This window comes from Camelina sativa, chromosome 12 (assembly GCF_030686135.1).
Source record: "Camelina sativa cultivar CO46 ecotype springtype chromosome 12, ASM3068613v1".
In the NCBI taxonomy this organism is placed as follows: Eukaryota; Viridiplantae; Streptophyta; class Magnoliopsida; order Brassicales; family Brassicaceae; genus Camelina; species Camelina sativa.
This window is the reverse complement of record NC_141891.1, coordinates 31,894,783-31,913,323: the sequence shown is the minus strand read 5'-3', so window position 1 is coordinate 31,913,323 and position 18,541 is coordinate 31,894,783. Positions and strand designations below refer to the sequence as shown.

Here is an 18,541-nt window from a genome sequence, read left to right as displayed (position 1 = left end):
CCTTGCGGCCGGACAAACCGCAGACCGGCCCGAAGGTCGTTACAGAGGACAACTGCCCGCGATCCGGCCGACGTTCCACCAACGAATTTGGTTCCCCAGCCAGTCCACTGGCAGCCGCTTACCGCTACGCACGTCCCTTAGGCTTTTCAACCCTCGGAACACACGCAGCGTTTTGATAGTCTGGACTAGACTGTACCATTTCCACTTGTCCGAAAATATATATGAAAATATCTCGAAGAAAAACAACATGTTAAAGAAACAAAATATTTGCAACACATCACAAAAACATCGTATTCGGTTTCTTAAGTCCAACTCTACCCACTTAGTCTTCCCTGCAAGACAGAAACAATTGTGGAGAAGGGTGAGTAATCTAAGATTACTCAGTGAGTTGGGTAACCCTCTAACATGCTATCTTTCCCCATCCAACTACCCCCAAACAACAATCAACAAGCACGCAATGCGGAAGCGTAACAAGCAGGCAATCAATCACACACAATAAAGTCTAGGAACAATCAAGACGTTTGACACATCTAGACCTTGACTCTAACTTGGCATCCATGCCACATTACCTGCAACACTGACAGGGTAGCTAATGCTAGCGGTGAATCAAGATAACTTGACCACCCTAGACTTGATAAGGTCAGGCATCCACGCCGTGACCTACACAACAAACACACATCCTAGGGAACCACAGTACATCCTAGGGAACCACCAAACAATCTAGGGCCCATCGATCCTCTGTTCCACCCCAAACACCTATTCGGCGTTGATACCACAAAGGCAACCAACCGGACAAACCCAAATCCTCCACGTTGCTACCCCCATGTAACCGACCGGGTAACAAGGCCGCATTGTTATGCAGGAGTTTGGTCTAGTAGCTAGCTAGACACCGTATTGTCCTGCCGTGAGATCCATCTGGATTAGCTCACCGGACATCCACATCACATGTTGGGAACAAAGATCAACCTCTAGCTAAGAAATGAGACATTTAACTCGCGGTTCAGCTAGGACAAGTACTTCACTCTAACTCTAACAATACAAAGAATTAATCACAAAACTCAACACACAATCAAGCAAGAAAACAAGCAATACAAGCAAGCAATCAAGCAAGAATATCACATCACCACACACAAGTCTTAAGAAGCAAGGAAACAAACATGCAACTTAAGAAATTCTATTCATGCATGCAACCCTAATCATGCACCCATCCCAAATATTTATCCCCCAAGGATAATTTACTTATCAAATAATTTTTGATAAATTCCCCATAACTTAATTTATGCATGTAAACATTTTCTCCACATTTATACACATGCATGCGACTCATTCCTCCCTGGAGATTCTCGATTGTCTTACAAAAAAATATTTCACCAATGAACCGATCTCCCATCAAGTCCATGAGAATAAATTTCTCAATTTTTGGGCACACATGCGACTCTTTCCACCTTGGAGATTCTCGCATGGCCTCACCAAAAATAACCCTTCCGTAGACTGATTTTCTATCAAGTTCATGAGGTTAATTTCTCAATTTTGGGGCACACACGCGGCTCTTTCCACCCTTGGAGGTTCTCACATGGCCTCTCAAAAATAACCCATCCCATGAACTGATCTTCCCCAACAAGTCTACGAGGATCTAACCTCCTCAAAAATTCATGCAAAATTAAAAAAATAAATTTTAATATGCATGACACCGCCATGACCCAAAACTTAAGTAAGAAAATTCTTACTAATTTTTCCATCGATCCCAATGATCGAGAAAACTCAAAATCGAACATGCATGGCATTTCACATTGGCTGTTGATTTTTAAAAATATTTTCCACCCATCCAATGATCCATAACCCTCTAGATCGAGCATGCATGACATTACAAACTTGCAGCTATTTTAAAAAAAAAAAATATTTCCCTTTGGTTATTATGCATTTCTTCCCCAAGAAAGCATGAAACACCCCCCTTAATCTCCTCTTGTCTACATGCAATCCTCTAGATCTACATGCAACAAGGAAAACGCAACACACAAGGGTCGATACAAGAGCTAGAAAGCTAGTGTATCTCCCATAAACAACAAACCACAACTCCCCTCACTTGAAGATATTGGCCGATTAGGCTTCACCACACTACACCAATCTGACAGCAGTTCCCCTTTCTCCTTAGCTCTTATCGTCCACACGATCTCCTCTTTCTTCCTTCTCTTGCTCGAAATCTCTTGGGTTTCTTCTTCAAGAGTTTGAGAGAAAAATTTGGCAGAGCTTTGGTGTTGAGAGAGTTTTTGTGTCGAAAATGAAGAGGAAGAGGGATATTTATAAGCTCTTTTGGGAGCTCATGTGACGAAAAATGTCTCCTTTTATGCATGGGCCTTTTATGCATGGATCTCGCCACGTGTCGCCATCTGGCTGCATGTGGCGCGTGCATCTCACGTGTTGGGCGAAGGAAACTTAATCCTTCGGCAATCTCAACTGATGGCCGGACTCTTCATCTTCATTCGTCCTTACCGTGTCTCTCTTGCGTCCCAAGTACCCTGTACTCGTCCGATCACATGGTCCTTACGTCCATGATTTCATTTCCCCGTCCGTGTTCGGTCATTCCGTCCGTGACATTCGATTCTCTCGTCCATCTCCGGTCCACTCGTACCTCATGTATGATCTGTCTATGGTCCTGCGGTACATCAGCCGTTTGGCTGGTACACGACCATTCCATTCCCATAGTCCATTTTACGTCCTTCTCACCATTTCTCCACGGCCATCTTCCTCTTTAGGATATCCTTCAGACATTCCACCATTGTCCCCAAACATCCAACGTCGAGTTCCCTTGTTGACCTGATGGCTCACGTCCGTTCTTTGGTCCTGGACCGTTCCGCGACTTGGTGACTTCTTTCACAAGTCACTTGGGTCATTCCTTGAGATTTTCTTTTCTCTATCTATCCAAGGTATCGCCACGTCCTTTGAACACGTTTTCATCGTCCGGTCTGTACTTCTTGATACGGGCACTACAGTGAACCCAAAGAGGATCGTGACATAACCACCAGAAGTGAACCTAGAGGAAACCAAGAGATGGTTACTGACCAAGAACCAAGAGATGAGCAAGTGGAGGAAGCGAGTCAAAGGCTAAGAGACTCTATGATGGTGTTAGTGGAGAAGTTAGCCGAGGAAGGAAGGCTGAGGAAGGAGATTGTCCGATTGGAGCACAGACAGAGAAGTGAAAAGCGGACTAAGAACTTGAATGATATCATCGGATCAGCGGGACATGAGGAGATGCGACCGTTGAGGGGGATGCCAAGAATTCAAGCTTAGGCCAGGAAGCGAGTAACTAATCCTTCCCGAGTTCAAATGACATCGGGAATGGAAATCGAGTTCGCTACTGCTGGAGAGCAAACTTATGCACTCCAGGACCGGGAGATATTGTCGTGTGTTGGGAGTGTTGTGCATTTGGGCACCAAGGACACAACTGTCCGACCAGACCTGTGAGAACGGATGAAGGTGGACCGAGTGAAAGTGATGCTCCAGAGCCTGCGGCCTCGACCTCTGTGATCTCACCCGCTGAACCAAGTACCAACCAGCCGCCTGAACAATGTGAGTATAACTGTAGGATGTGTAAGTTCCTGAGAGAAACCTAGGCACCTGTTAGCCATGTTGTAGGGTTATGTGTAAACCTTTTGGGGGAAAGGTTGGAACTTAACTTATTGTAATATTTCTATCTAGGTCGTGGGACTAGATATTGAACCTGGTAGCAAGAATAACAGGAAAATGGCCAAAATCAACCCCAACTATTTGCCAAACGCTTTTTTATACCTAAACTTTAACACCCTGCAAATAACTACCTGAACTGTATTAAAATTCAAATTTGCTACCTAAACTATATAAAATGTTATCAATTTCAACCTTTGTTCGAACAGTGTTAAATCGAAGTTTAACGATGTTGAGTCAGACGATCTGAGGCATCCACATGACATTGGGAATGACCAAAACTTAGTTGTTTTGGTCACTTTTAGGTGTGTTGTCGCAAGAAACAAAACGTTTGACATTGGGAATAGCCCTTTATCTTTTGGTTTAAGATTTTAAGGGAAGTGGTGCTAAGTTTTTAGCCTTGTTGTGGTTGTGTGTTGTGTGATTTCTTGCTAACCCTTGTGTGATTGCTTGGTTGTTGTTATGTGTGTGATTGCTTCAAACGTCAAAATTTGCCCTCGAGAATGGTCCAATGGTACGAAGACCCATTTCCTTGGAAGAAGCTCTCTTAGGGCTTTTCAAAAAGGTATTATGGGTTGCGTTGTTCCTCATGGTGTGAAAGTTACGACGTTCTGTATGTACTATAGTCTTGCGAAACAACCAAAAAAAAAAAAGGGGGAGGGATGCAACACGAGGACTTCCTCGGAGGTCACCCATCCTAGTACTACTCTCGCCCAAGCACGCTTAACTGTCGAGTTCTGATGGGATCCGGTGCATTAGTGCTGGTATGATCGCATCCATTAGTATATCCTATGCAATCGCATATATCCTTTTTTAAAAACTCAATGGATCATTCAATGTGGGTCCCACTTGATATGCGGACCGGTTTAGTCACCTTGAACGTGCTTCCAACATCGAAAAACAAGCGATAACCATGTCCAAACACAGTTTTGGACCCGTAACAAATTGTGTCGGGATCACAAAAAAACATCCTAAATGCCTTCAAACGTCAAAATTTGCCCTCGAGAATGGTCCAATGGTACGAAGACCCATTTCCTTTCAAGAAAAGCTCTCTTGGGGATTTTCTGTATTTAATATAGTCTTGCGAAACAACCAAAAAAAAAAAGGGGAGGGATGCAACACGAGGACTTCCCGGGAGGTCACCCATCCTAGTACTGCTATCGCCCAAGCACGCTTAGCTGCGGAGTTCTGATGGGATCCGGTGCATTAGTGCTGGTATGATCGCATCCATTAGTATATCCCATGCAATCGCATATATCCTTTTTCGAAAACTCAATGGAATTCGATGTGGGTCCCACTTGATATGCGGACCGGTTTAGTCACCATAGACAGTTGGACGTGCTTCCAACGTCAAAAAACAAGCGATAACCATGTCCAAACACAGTTTTGGACCCGTAACTAATTGTGTCAGGATCACAAAAAAACATCCTAAATGCCTTCAAACGTCAAAATTTGCCCTCGAGAATGGTCCAATGTTATGAAGACCCATTTCCTTGCCAGAAAAGCTCTTTTGGGGCTTTTCTCTATGTACTTGATGTTCATATATTTTACCTTGTTTTACCTTAGTATATTCACATCTTTTGCATGATTTTCTATCTAGTTTGGCCTTTATTGAATAGCTTTAGGACTGTTTATGGATTAGAGTAGATTTGCATTGCACTTGCATAGTTTCTTGCATAAACAGGTTATTTTGGATCCTAAGGAGCATGGAAGGAATGTTGAAGAGGATTGGAGCTATCAAGTGAAGAAAACAAGGGAGCTAGAGCTGAAGAATCAAGGTCCAGAAGTCCACTCGACCGCCCACTCGACCATGTGCAGAGAAGGACTCGACCGGATGGAAGAAGCAGAGAAGAGTTCACTCGACCAGGCACTCGACCGAGCACATGGTCGAGTTGACCGAGCCGCCTCTCTATTGATATAGGAACCCAGATGAGGGAACCCAAGTGGATAGATGGAAATAGGCAAATGGTTGATAACACTGTTCTGCCTATTCAGTGGATGATAGATTGAGTGCAGTGAAGAGATGGTGAATAGACAAATGGTTGAAAACACTATTCTGTCTATTCGGTAGCAGTGGAAGATGAAAGGATAGATGGGTGGATTGAGGGACGCCACACAGATCTGTGAAAGGATCTATGATAAGTCAAATCTCAGTCTTCAAGGATATTCACACAAGAAGAAAGAGAAAAGGGTGGTTGCTTCTATCTCAGAAGAAAACCTAAGAAAACTCTCATTTTATTTCATTAAAACTTCAAAGCTTACAATGCTGAGAAGGGACCTCATATAATGGTCCAGCAGCGGGGGACCTTCTAGGGTCGAAATTTATTACATATAAAAGGACTAAACTTGCAAAAACAACAGACTCGATTTTAGGACTTAAATAAATAAAAAGACTCATAAAGTCCCAACCGTCGATTTCCGCAAAACAAGAAAGAACCAACATTTATTATTTGAATTCAAACACTTACCTTGATAATAGCTCTCATGCACGCTCCAGCCCTTCATTGATTGCTTCGGAAATGATGAAAAGAACGGGTTCTTTAATTCCTTGTAGAACTGGCAAAAATGATGCTTGTGGAGTCTTCTCTTTGGAATCTTCAGGTTCAGTGAGAGTAATCAGACTAGCAATGGACTTGTTGAATTGTTCCCTTAAGGTTCTTGCTCCCAGCCTAGTCATAGGTTTATGTATCATTGTTGGCAGAACGGGTTCTTCAGGAATTGGTAGAACGGGTTCTTCAGGAAATGATAGAACGGGTTCTTCGGGAAATGGCAGAACGGGTTCTTCTGGAAGTTTACTATTGATGTCCTCATCATTCCCTCCCTCTTGGGAAAGTTCTGTCTGCAGAACTATTTCATCTGCATGGAAAGGAGATAAATCAGCAACATTAAAGGTAGGAGAAATGTTCAACTCACCTGGTAGCTCAATCTTGTAGGCATTGTCATTGATTTTCTCTAAGACCCGAAATGGTCCATCTCCTCTTGGTGACAGCTTGGACTTCCTCTCCTTGGGAAATCTTTCTTTTCTCATGTGTAACTAGACCCAATCTCCAGGTTCAAACGTCAGCTCCTTGCGGTGCTTATCCGCAAGCTCTTTGTTCTTTGCGCTCTTCTTCTCAAGATTCTCTTTAACCTTTTGGTGGAGTTTCTTCACAAAATCAGCTTTGGTGACTCCTTCTGCACTAGAATAAACAGCTTGGGGCAGAGGTGTGATGTCTAATGGGGTTAGAGGATTAAAACCATAGACAACTTCAAATGGAGAGAATTTGGTACCAGAATGCTTAGCATGATTATAAGCAAATTCAATATAGGGTAAACAGGATAACCAGTTTCGGAGATTCTTACCCACCGTAGCTCTCAAAAGAGTGGAGAGAGTACGATTACCTACCTCAGTTTGGCCATCAGTTTGAGGGAGACAAGTGGTGGAGAAGAGTAGCTTAGTTCCTAGCTTTTTCCACAAAGTCTTCCAAAAGTGGCTGAGAAATTTGGTGTCTCGATCTAAAACAATGGTCCTTGGGATTCCATGTAAACGCACAACTTCTTTGAAAATGAGCTCAGCAGTTTGAGTAGCATCATTTGTCTTGTTACATGGACTGAAATGCGCCATTTTAGAGAACCGGTCCACCACAACAAAGATAGAATCTCGGTTGTTGATCTTAGGCAGTCCTAAAACAAAATCCATAGAAATATCTACCCATGGTAGGTTAGGAATAGGCAAAGGCATATATAAACCATAAGGATGTGACCTGGATTTTGCTTTCAAGCAAGTGATGCACTTTGCACTAGAACCTTTCCACATCTCTTTTCAAATGCGGCCAAAAGAAATGTTCCATAAGAACACTTAGAGTCTTATCACGCCCAAAATGTCCCATAAGTCCTCCTCCATGTGCTTCTCCTATTAGCAGCTCTCTCATGGATCCTTGAGGAATGCATAGTCTTTTGTCCTTGAAGAGAAATCCATCATGTTGGTAGTATGACCCATAAGCGGCTTTGCTTGTTTCCTTAAAGGCCTCTTTGAAATCTGGATCCTCCTCATATAGACCTTTGATGTGATCAAATCCCATGACTTTAGCCTCCATTGTAGTGATCAAAGCATGTCTCCTTGATAAAGCATCAGCTACAATGTTCTCTTTGCCCTTCTTGTACTGAATCACATATGGAAATGTCTCCACAAATTCAAGCCACCTTGCATGTCTCTTCTTAAGTGTAGTTTATCCTCTTAGGTGCTTGAGTGTCTCATGATCTGTATGAATAACAAACTCTTTGGATAACAAATAATGTTGCCAAGTTTCTAGAGATCTTACCAAAGCGTAGAGTTCTTTATCATATGTTGGATAATTAAGTGCAGCTCCACTGAGTTTCTCACTGAAGTATGCTACTGGTTTTCCTCCTTGAGTTAGAACAGCATCTATTCCTGTACCAGAAGCATCACATTCAATTTCAAACATTTTATCATAGTTAGGAAGTACCAAAACAGGTGCATTTGTTAGGCTGTCTTTGAGCAGTTTGAATGCATCCTCTTGTGCTTGACCCCATTTGAATTCCAGATTCTTTTTAATCACTGATGTCAAGGGTGCAGCAATGGTACTGAAATCCTTCACAAATCTCCTATAGAAGCTAGCCAGCCCATGAAAGCTCCTAACATGTCCAATGGTTGTTGGAGTTGGCCAATCTTGTATAGCCTTGACCTTTTCCTCATCGACCTTCAGTCCCTGAGAACTCACAACAAATCCTAGAAACACAACTTGATCAGTGCAAAACGTGCATTTCTTAAGATTAGCATAGAGATGTTCAGCCTTAAGCGCTTTTATCACCATTTCAAGATGCTTTACGTGATCTGCAAGACTTGTGCTATATATCAAGATATCATCAAAATAAACAACCACAAACTTACAGATGTACTCCCTTAGGACCTGGTTCATTAACCTCATGAAGGTGCTTGGAGCATTGGTGAGTCCAAATGGCATGACTAACCACTCATATAATCCTTGTTTTGTCTTGAAAGCCGTTTTCCATTCATCACCTTCTTTCATTCTGACTTGATGATAACCACTCCTTAGATCAATTTAGAAAAGATAGTAGCTCGATTAAGCTCATCTAGCATGTCATCAAGCCTTGGAATAGGATGTCTATATTTGACAGTGATGTTGTTGATTGCTCTGCAGTCTACACACATTCTCCAAGTTCCATCTTTATTAGGCACTAGAAGAACCGGTACATCACAAGGGCTTAGGCTTTCACGAATGTAGCCTTTTGACATTAGATCACGAACTTGCTTCTCCAGCTCCTTTGCTTCTTCAGGGTTTACGCGGTAGGCTGGTCTGTTAGGCTATGGTGCTCCCGGAACTAGATCAATTTGATGTTCGATTCCTCTTATAGGCGGTAGTCCAGGTGGTATCTCCTCAGGAAAGACCTCTTTAAACCTTCCTAGTAATTCAAGCACTTCTGGTGGTAAATCTTTCTCCTCTTGACCTGAAAACAAACCTTCCTTAAAGATCATTAGTAGCACCTTGTCCTGTGAATTAATTGATTTCAAAACAGTAGAAGGTGTTATGTAAAGATTGGTTTTGTTTGACTTAGCTCCCTTTGACATGGTTTGTTGCATTTCATGCACTTCTTGAGGGGTGAGTGGAGCTAGAGTATGCTTCTTGTTGTTGTGTGAGAAGGTGTAGTAGTTTGTTCGGCCATTGTGTAAAGTCTCCTTATCAAATTGCCATGGCCGTCCTAGAAGAAGGTGTCCAGCTTGCATAGGAACCACATCACACACAACTTGATCTGAATATTTGCCTATGGTGACTTGCTCGGAGATCCTTAGTTCAGCCTCATCATTGAGCCACTTAAGTCGATATGGATGGGGATGCTTTGTCTTTTGGAGACCTAGCTTATCAACCAAATACTTGCTGGCTACATTAGTACATGAACCACCATCAATGATTAAGCTACATACCTTGGAGTTCATGGAGCAGCGAGAGTGGAAGATATTTTCTCTTTGAATTGTTTCAGGATCAAAAAGAGTGCTAAGAGCCCTCCTTATGACTAGAAGCTCTCCCATCTCAGGATAGTCCACAATATCCTCCTCAGATTCAACACGTTCTTCTTCCTCATCTTGTGATTCATACTCTCCATTGGCTTTAAGGATCATTACTCGCTGGTTTGGGCACTCCCTTGCATAGTGTCCTTTTCCCTGACATTTAAAACAAGTAATATCACGAGCTCTTTGGTTAGTAGGCTTACCTTGCTCTGGTTTGGTTACTTTTGATGCCTTAGGTGCAGCTCTTTTAAATTTCTGGTCCATATCAAGAGATTTTCCCTTGTCTAAAGGTTTTTGAGGTGGTGGTGTCCATGGAGTCTTACTGCGGTTAGTAGAAGCTGCCTTCCTTTTGATGTTTTGTTCAGCTTGGACTGCTAGATGCAACAACTCTTCAAGATCATGATATGTCTGTCTTTCCACCTTTCTAGCAATCCGATCATGAAGACCATCTAGAAACTGCGCCATCAAGTTCTCCTCAGACTCTTCTACCTCCAATCTGTTTTTAAGAGATTCAAACTCTTCAAAGTATTACTCAACAGACTTGCTTCCTTGTGAGAGCTTGCAGAACTTCTTTTGTAGCTCCCGGTGTTAATAAGCTGGGACATATCTCTTTCTTAGCTGAAACCTCATATCATCCCAAGTAGTGATTGGTATATGTCTATGCCTCCTCCTTTCAGATACATCTCTGTCCCACCAAGCTAAGGCATTATCTGTAAGTTGAGCAGCAGCTAGGGATACCTTTCTCTGTTCAGAATAGTTGTAGTAGCCAAAGATATGCTCCATACATCTTTCCCAGTCAATGTAAGCTTCAGGATTAACCTTTCCAGCAAATGTCGGCGGATTGAGCTTAAGATCATAGCCTCCTTCTCTTATGTTGCCTTCATCTCGTCCTCTACCTTGTTGGTAGTGTCTCCTTGGCCTTTGGTGTTGATTAAGATCTGGATATTCTTCCTCTGAATCAGACTGATCTCCATTATAAACCTCATGGTTTCCTCTTGGCAAGTTACGAACTGGTGCTCTTGGTGCAGGTGGGGGTTGTTCAATTCGTGTCATGCGATCACCAAGCGTCTAGAGTTGGGTTTCAATAGCTGCAAGCATCTGAGCCATGTTCACCTCTCCTCCTTGTTCTCCCATTGTTCAAAACGTTCCTGTAAAAATAAGAATAAGAGATCAAGTGCATAGGAAGTCGAAAGGTCCAAAAACTGACAGATCTAGGATTTGGGAGGGTTTTGGGCAATCAAATAAACAGATCTGAACGATTTTGTTTTTTTTTTTTTTTTAAGAAGACGAACAGTCAAATAGAGCAAAACACACGAAAATAACAGATCTAAAAGTGCAAAAACGAACTGAAACAAAGACAAACTGAAACAGATACAAACTGAAGCAAACTGAAACAAAAAGGATAGATAAAACCTGATTTGGAGCGTTTAGCTCTGATACCAGATGATATAGGAACCCAGATGAGGGAACCCAAGTGGATAGATGAAAATAGGCAAATGGTTGATAACACTGTTCTGCCTATTCAGTGGATGATAGATTGAGTGCAGTGAAGAGATGGTGAATAGACAAATGGTTGAAAACACTGTTCTGTCTATTCGGTAGCAGTGGAAGATGAAAGGATAGATGGGTGGATTGAGGGACGCCACACAGATCTGTGAAAGGATCTATGATAAGTCAAATCTCAGTCTTCAAGGATTCACACACAAGAAGAAGGAGAAAAGGGTGGTTGCTTCTATCTCAGAAGAAAACCTAAGAAAACTCTCATTTTATTTCATTAAAACTTCAAAGGTTACAATGCTGAGAAGGGACCTTATATAATGGTCCAGCAGCGGGGGACCTTCTAGGGTCGAAATTTATTACAAATAAAAGGACTAAACTTGCAAAAACAACAGACTCGATTTTAGGACTTAATTAAATAAAAAGACTCATAAAGACCCAACGCTCGATTCCTGCAAAACAAGAAAGAACCAACATTTATTATTTGAATTCAAACCCTTACCTTGATAATAGCTCTCATGCACGCTCCAGCCCTTCATTGATTGCTTCGGAAATGATGAAAAGAACGGGTTCTTTAATTCCTTGTAGAACTGGCAAAAATGATGCTTGTGGAGTCTTCTCTTTGGAATCTTCTGGTTCAGTGAGAGTAATCAGACTAGCAATGGACTTGTTGAATTGTTCCCTTAAGGTTCTTGCTCCCAGCCTAGTCATAGGTTTGTGTATCATTGTTGGCAGAACGGGTTCTTCAGGAATTGGTAGAACGGGTTCTTCAGGAAATGATAGAACGGGTTCTTCGGGAAATGGCAGAACGGGTTCTTCCGGAAGTTTACTATTGATGTCCTCATCATCTATTTTGTCCTCTAGCCATTTTAGGGCTTCCCCACTTTTCTATATAAATCCCTCGTACCCTATGGCCGCCCACAAGTCAGAGAGGGTCAGAAATTCTATCTTGTAGCCACCAAAACCTAGTACTTACCCTTTTGGGAATTATCTACGTTTTGCTTTCTTTTAGCCACTTTTGTATTTGTCTCAAGAAATCTTTGATACTTGTTGGTTCCATAACTTTCTAAGTATTGAGATTTTGAGTTTGATTTCTTCTTCAATATTGTAGATCTCTACCTCAATCATCCAAGTTTCATTGATTTCTGGGTTTATGATTTTGTTCATCATGTTTAGTTTGCAAAAATCTTTATAAAAAAAGAGTGTTCATGTAGTTTGCATTGCATATTAGGATCTTGTTTAGAATGTTTCATATAGGACTGTTTAATATTTGCATTAGGGATCTATGATGAGTTTTGCCTTGTTAGCTTGTTTAGATTCACTAAACTAGGATCAATGCCCAAGTTAATAGTACTTTGATTCTAGTTGAGTGGTTAGAAGAATAAGATTGAACTAAGCTTTGAATTCCTAAACTGCATTATGGTCTAAATTGAAGCATGTTGTGATTTGATGCCATTTCCTATTTATAAGAACCTATATTGACTTTTAATTATCAAGTTGTTCATTTCTTTAAACTCATGGATACCATATACATATTTGGATCATTTTTTTTCCTTTTTACCACTCTTGTTGGTCCAAGTAGCTGATTTCTTCATTAAAATTCAGTTTCCCCTACCCTTAACCAACCCTTCTTTCAAGCCATGTTAATTCTTGTGTGTGTGAGGCCTATTTTGGGATTGAGCTTGGTAGAAAGTGTTAGGTTTGAGCGGACAAGAGTAAAGCCTTGTGTAGTTCTAGTTTGCAATTTTCAAACTAGATAGGACTAGGTGGTTTAATTGTTGGGTTTGGGACTTGGTTGTTTTGAAAGAAAAAAAAGAAGAGAAAAGAGAAAAAAGAGAAAGAAAAGGTTAGAGTCTTTTGGAAGGAAATGTGTTTAATAAATTTAAGCTCTTGTGAAAGAATGGGAAGTATGAGATTGATGAGGATGGTTCTAGTCAAAGAAAAGAAAGAAATAAAAGAAGAGTATAGAAAAAAGCTTTTATGTCTTAAAGAGTAAGAAGAAAAGGGAACCATAGCAAGTAAGAAAGAAACCCCCATTCCACTAGAAAGATCAAATAAGAAACCTCTCCTAAGGCTTAAAAACAAAAGAGAAAAGGGTATTTGAGAAGAGATTAAGATAAAGGGTAGAACTAGGACAATTTGGTATTAGAATGATAGGATAAACACTTTGGGTACCTTTGGGTAAACAAGGTTTTGTTCTTGTATGTGTCTAAGTGTTCTTACCTTTAGCCTTCTTCTAAAGCTCAATCCATTTTTATGAGAGAACCTTGATATTGATAAGCCCCACTATAAAGAGAGACCATCATTGTCTCTAAACCTTTTATCACCAAGCCAAATGAGTTTAAGCATTGCATAAGTTGATTCATGTTCTTAGTTAGTGAATGTCAAAGGAAATGGTTTATTTGAATGCATGTGGATATCTAAGGCTTGAATCAGTTAAGGTTCTGATAGGCTTGTCTAAAATCTTTAAGTACAGCTCATTCAACTTGCATCATAGTACTAGTAACTTGGACATTGATTCTAGCTAGTTTATTAGCAAGCTTTAGGAGCTGAGATCCCATTTTTCAAACCTCACCTACCTTCTTATGTCTTGTTCATTTGCTTAAGGGCAAGCAAATACTAAGTTTGGGGGTGTTGATGTTCATATATTTTACCTTGTTTTACCTTAGTATATTCACATCTTTTGCATGAATTTCTATGTAGTTTGGCCATTATTGTATAGCTTTAGGACTGTTTATGCATTAGAGTAGATTTGCATTGCATTTGTATAGTTTCTTGCATAAACAGGTGATTTGGATCCTAAGGAGCATGGAAGGAATGCTGAAGAGGATTGGAGGGTCGATGTTCTCTATGTACTATAGTCTTGCGAAACAACAAAAAAAAAGAAGGGTTGAAACACGAGGACTTCCCGGGAGGTCACCCATCCTAGTACTACTCTCGTCCAAGCACGCCTAACTGCCGAGTTCTGATGGGATCCGGAGCATTAGTGCTGGTATGATTGCATCCGTTAGTATACCCCATGGAATCACATTTATCCTTTTTTAAAAACTCAATGGATCATTCGATGTGGGTCCCACTTGATATGCGGACCGGTTTTGATGTGATCGCAGGACGCGACCTCAGCCAAGAAGACCAAGACACGCCGGACGCGACCGAGACGCCTGACCAAGACGCATCGGACGCGGCCAGGGCAACCTCTTCGGACGTGGCCAAGGCTCCAACGATCCTTCCCGGAGCCACCACACGTTCCAAGAGCTCAGCAAAGGCGGCCAAACAGCGGCTCAACCTATTTGTCCGAACCTACGTCCGACACCAGCCACCCAACGAAGACTCCGAAGGCTCAGTCCGCTTAGTCTTCACTCTTACCTAAGAGTGAAGACGGTCAAGTCGTTAAGCGAGGAAGTGTACTCTTTTTCCTCACTCCGGGTTTGTCCCAATGGGTTTACCGGAGGAGGTTTTAACGAGGCATGGAGCTAAACGCAAAACGCCTAAAGGCTAAGTTGCTTCACGCGCAAGGCCAAGGCTGTTATCTCTCTTTCCCTCTTATTTTTGGTTTAATTTTGAACTTGAGAATATTCTCTTTTGATCCTATGTTTGTGAACGTTGGAGAGTGTTTGTGGCTAAGCGTGTTAGTCAAAAGGTGGCGATGTGTCTCTTTGTAAAGGGGACACGTCAAAAGGACGATGTGCGGATCAAGATGAATCCACGTGTCCTTAAGCTCCTATCTAGACCTAGCTATTTAAACTCTCCTTAAGCCCTTGTTCCTCCTTAGACTTGTATGAAAATAAAACTTTTCCTCAAGAGAGATTCTTGAAACTTGTCTCACTCTTCTCTTTCTTCAATCCGGGATTGAACCTTGAGAAAACCCTAACAAGTCGCGAACCGGGTTCGCCCTTGTTAGCGACCGTATCAAGAGGAGAGCCAAACCTCTTGTGTCGTCAATCGATCCATCCGTATTTTCCCTCACCACGTTTCCATCTGTCCTCTTTCATCTTTCTCGAGTCCCCTCGAATCACCTCAAGTCATTCCCGTTATCGTTTCCCTTGAAGACGTCCACCCGCTCATCCCGCATCCGTACTGTCCGATTGAACAGTTCGCGGCTTCCCGAAGTATCTCCCGAACGGCTCGTTTGAATTCCTTCAAACTCCGTTTCCCTCGTTTGATTCTCTCCTAGATCCGAAGCCCAGAACCTCGGCCGTGAACAGCTTCACCGACTGAAAGTTGGCCGAGAGCTCAAGCCGCGTCCGTACCGCGATCGTACCGTGACCGTGTCCTCGGGTCACATCAGCTTGGCATCAGAGCTTCAAAGCTCCTACGAGGTTGTTTCTTTCCAGAACTCTCTGTTCCTTTAAAGTTTCAATCTTTGAGTTTAAAGCTTGCATCTTTTAGCTCCATGGAACTCGCTTGTTCTTTTTGGTTTAATTTGGTGCATGCTTAGGATTGTCTTTCGTCCGCTTAGGTTGTTAGAATTCGCATTTGTTCTTCGTGTTCATATCTTTGTTCCTTTGTGTTCTTGCGAGCTCACTTTTAGATCCATAAAGCTAGTTTCGCGATTAGTTTTTGTGTTTCCGGTCTTAGGCATAAAGCAATTCTTGTCGCGTAGCACTTTTACTTTTGCTTTTGCTTTATTTGTTTTAGTCATAGGATTGCTTGTGTCATAGCTGTCCTCAATCATTGTTAGTGAAACGAATCTTTGTGTGGTCCTCTTGAGCATGTGAGACTCACGTGTGGTATTCTTTTTGCGAGGTTTAAATTCAAACCTATACCGCGGAGCCACGCCACGTCACCAACAACCAGTCTGTACGATGGCCGAAGAAATTCCACCAGCGCCACCAGAGATTGGTGTCACCCTCGCCGCATTACGAACCGGCCTAGAGCAACTAGCTGATCGCCTCACGAGGATTGAACTTATGAATCCTCCTCGCGAAGATCCGTTACCCGCGAGGCGACCACGACGCGAGCCGGCGAGTGATCAGTCCGATGAGGACTTTGAACCGAGGCCTAGACGACGACACCGCTATGATGATCAAGACGACGAAGGTCCGAGACGCTATGAGCCGAACCACAAGATGGTCCCACCAACGTTCGCAGGCAAGTCAGACCCCGAGGCCTATCTTGAATGGGAAAGTCGCATGGACCACTTATACTCGTGCCATGCCTATCCGGAGCTACGAAAGGTCCAATATGCGGTGGCACAATTCACTGATCACGCCCTTACCTGGTGGGATCGACTGAAGGCTGAACAACGACGCAACCGCGACCGACCTATCACTGTTTGGGAGGTCTTGAAAGCAGAGATGCGAAGGCGCTACGTGCCTCCCTACTACCACCGCGAGCTCCAAAAGAAGTTTCGGCGACTAACGCAAGGCGCACGGAACGTGGAGGAGTATTACGAAGAATTTGAACACTTGTGCAATCGGTTGCAAGTCGATGACTCCGAAGAGTCACTCATGGCTCAGTTCTTGGACGGATAGCAAGAACGCATTGCACGCAAGGTCGAGCGCCAACCCTATCAAACCTTTGAGGAGTTATTGCATCTCTCGGTGCAAATTGAGACTCAAATCAAGAAGAAGAGCGCCTCTGCGCCTCGTGGCCGAACTCAAGGAGCTACCAATTGGACTCCCAACGCGTCGCCATCAAACCAATTGCCGGAAAAACCAAAGGCGACCAGCGCGGACTCAAGATTCAAACCTAGGGAGCCGACCACCAATGAGCGCCAAGATCCGCGACGCAACACCACCGACGTCCGGAGCCGCGACATTGTATGTTTCAAGTGTCAAGGGAGAGGCCATTACGCTCGTGATTGTCCGAACGCACGGACGATGATACTGACTGAGGCTGGCGAGATCGAGTCCGACGATGAGGCCACTGAAGAAATGGTGCGAGAAGAAACCGAGCTGGAAGTAGCTGTTGCGGAACCCGAGGTCGGAGAACTGCTCATGATACGCCGCATCCTGAACGCCGGTGTAGCCACGGAAGACGCCAACCAACGTGACAACATTTTCCACACGAGATGCACTGTAAGTGGTCGCGTTTGTGGCTTGATCATAGATGGAGGTTCTTGCACTAATGTGGCAAGTTCCAGTCTTATCAAGAAACTTTCTCTTGAAACCACGAACCACCCTCGCCCTTATCGCTTGAGATGGTTAAATGATAAGACGGTGATCCAAGTAAAGGAACAAGTCACGGTCCCATTCAGTATCGGTCCGTATAAGGATCAAGTTCTTTGTGATGTGGTGCCTATGCAAGCTAGCCACCTCTTATTGGGGCCCCCATGGCAGTTTGATAAGCGCACAACACACTGCGGCCATACTAACCAATACTTTTTCGTTCATGACAACAAACGTATTTGCTTGAAACCCTTGAGCCCCACGCAAGTACATGAAATGCAAGACAAGTTGTCTAAAGACTCGAACGATAAAAAGAATTTTCTGATTCAATATGGTGATGTTAGAAAGTCCCTTAAGGACTCAGCCCAAGTGATTTTGATGTTGTTTCGAGATGCATTGCTTTCAGGTCTTGATGGTTCACTAGAGGCCTTACCGGAGGTCATACGCGGCGTCCTCAAGCGATTCGCCGATGTGTTCCCCGAAGAACTCCCCGAAGGCCTACCACCGATCAGAGGCATCGAACATCAGATCGATCTAGTCCCAGGAGCGCAGCTTCCCAACCGGCCAGCCTACCGTGTCAACCCCGAAGAGGCGAAGGAGCTTGAGCGACAAGTCAAAGAGCTCATGGCGCAAGGTTACGTCCGAGAGAGTTTGAGTCCGTGTGCTGTACCAGTGCTACTAGTCCCAAAGAAAGACGGATCATGGAGGATGTGCGTTGACTGTCGAGCCGTCAACAACATCACTATCAAATACCGCCACCCCATTCCACGCCTCGATGACATGCTAGACGAGCTTAGCGGCGCCAGTGTCTTCTCAAAGATCGATCTGAAGAGCGGCTACCATCAAGTTCGGATGAAGGAGGGTGACGAGTGGAAAACGGCCTTCAAGACAAAACAGGGTTTGTACGAATGGCTGGTAATGCCATTCGGTCTTTCTAACGCCCCCTCTACCTTTATGCGTCTTATGAACCACGTTTTGAGATCGTTTATCAATAAATTCGTAGTGGTTTATTTTGATGATATATTGGTATATAGCTCTAGTTTGACTGATCATGTAAAACACCTAGAGGCTGTCTTGTTTACCCTCCGCGAAGAGCAACTCTACGCAAACTTGAAAAAGTGCGTGTTTGCTGCTGATGAATTGGTCTTTTTAGGCTTTGTTGTGAGTTCGCAGGGCCTCAAGGTCGATGGAGAGAAGATACGCGCAATAGAGGAGTGGCCCACAC

The 18,541-nt window shown here is 43.1% G+C and overlaps 1 non-coding gene and 3 pseudogenes across 1 annotated transcript; all 4 read right to left on the bottom strand.

Moving 5' to 3' along the window:
• Positions 1 to 4,340: 4,340 nt before the first annotated feature.
• Positions 4,341 to 4,459, bottom strand: LOC147932872 (5S ribosomal RNA; annotated as a pseudogene).
• Positions 4,460 to 4,791: 332 nt separating this feature from the next.
• LOC147932871 (5S ribosomal RNA) lies at positions 4,792 to 4,910 on the bottom strand. Its single transcript, XR_015576142.1, has one exon. It is a non-coding gene; the product is annotated as a 5S ribosomal RNA (ribosomal RNA).
• A 3,787-nt stretch (positions 4,911 to 8,697) lies between these two features.
• LOC147932870 (uncharacterized) lies at positions 8,698 to 9,850 on the bottom strand (annotated as a pseudogene).
• A 4,243-nt stretch (positions 9,851 to 14,093) lies between these two features.
• On the bottom strand, positions 14,094 to 14,212 carry LOC147932869 (5S ribosomal RNA; annotated as a pseudogene).
• Between the last annotated feature and the right edge of the window lie 4,329 nt (positions 14,213 to 18,541).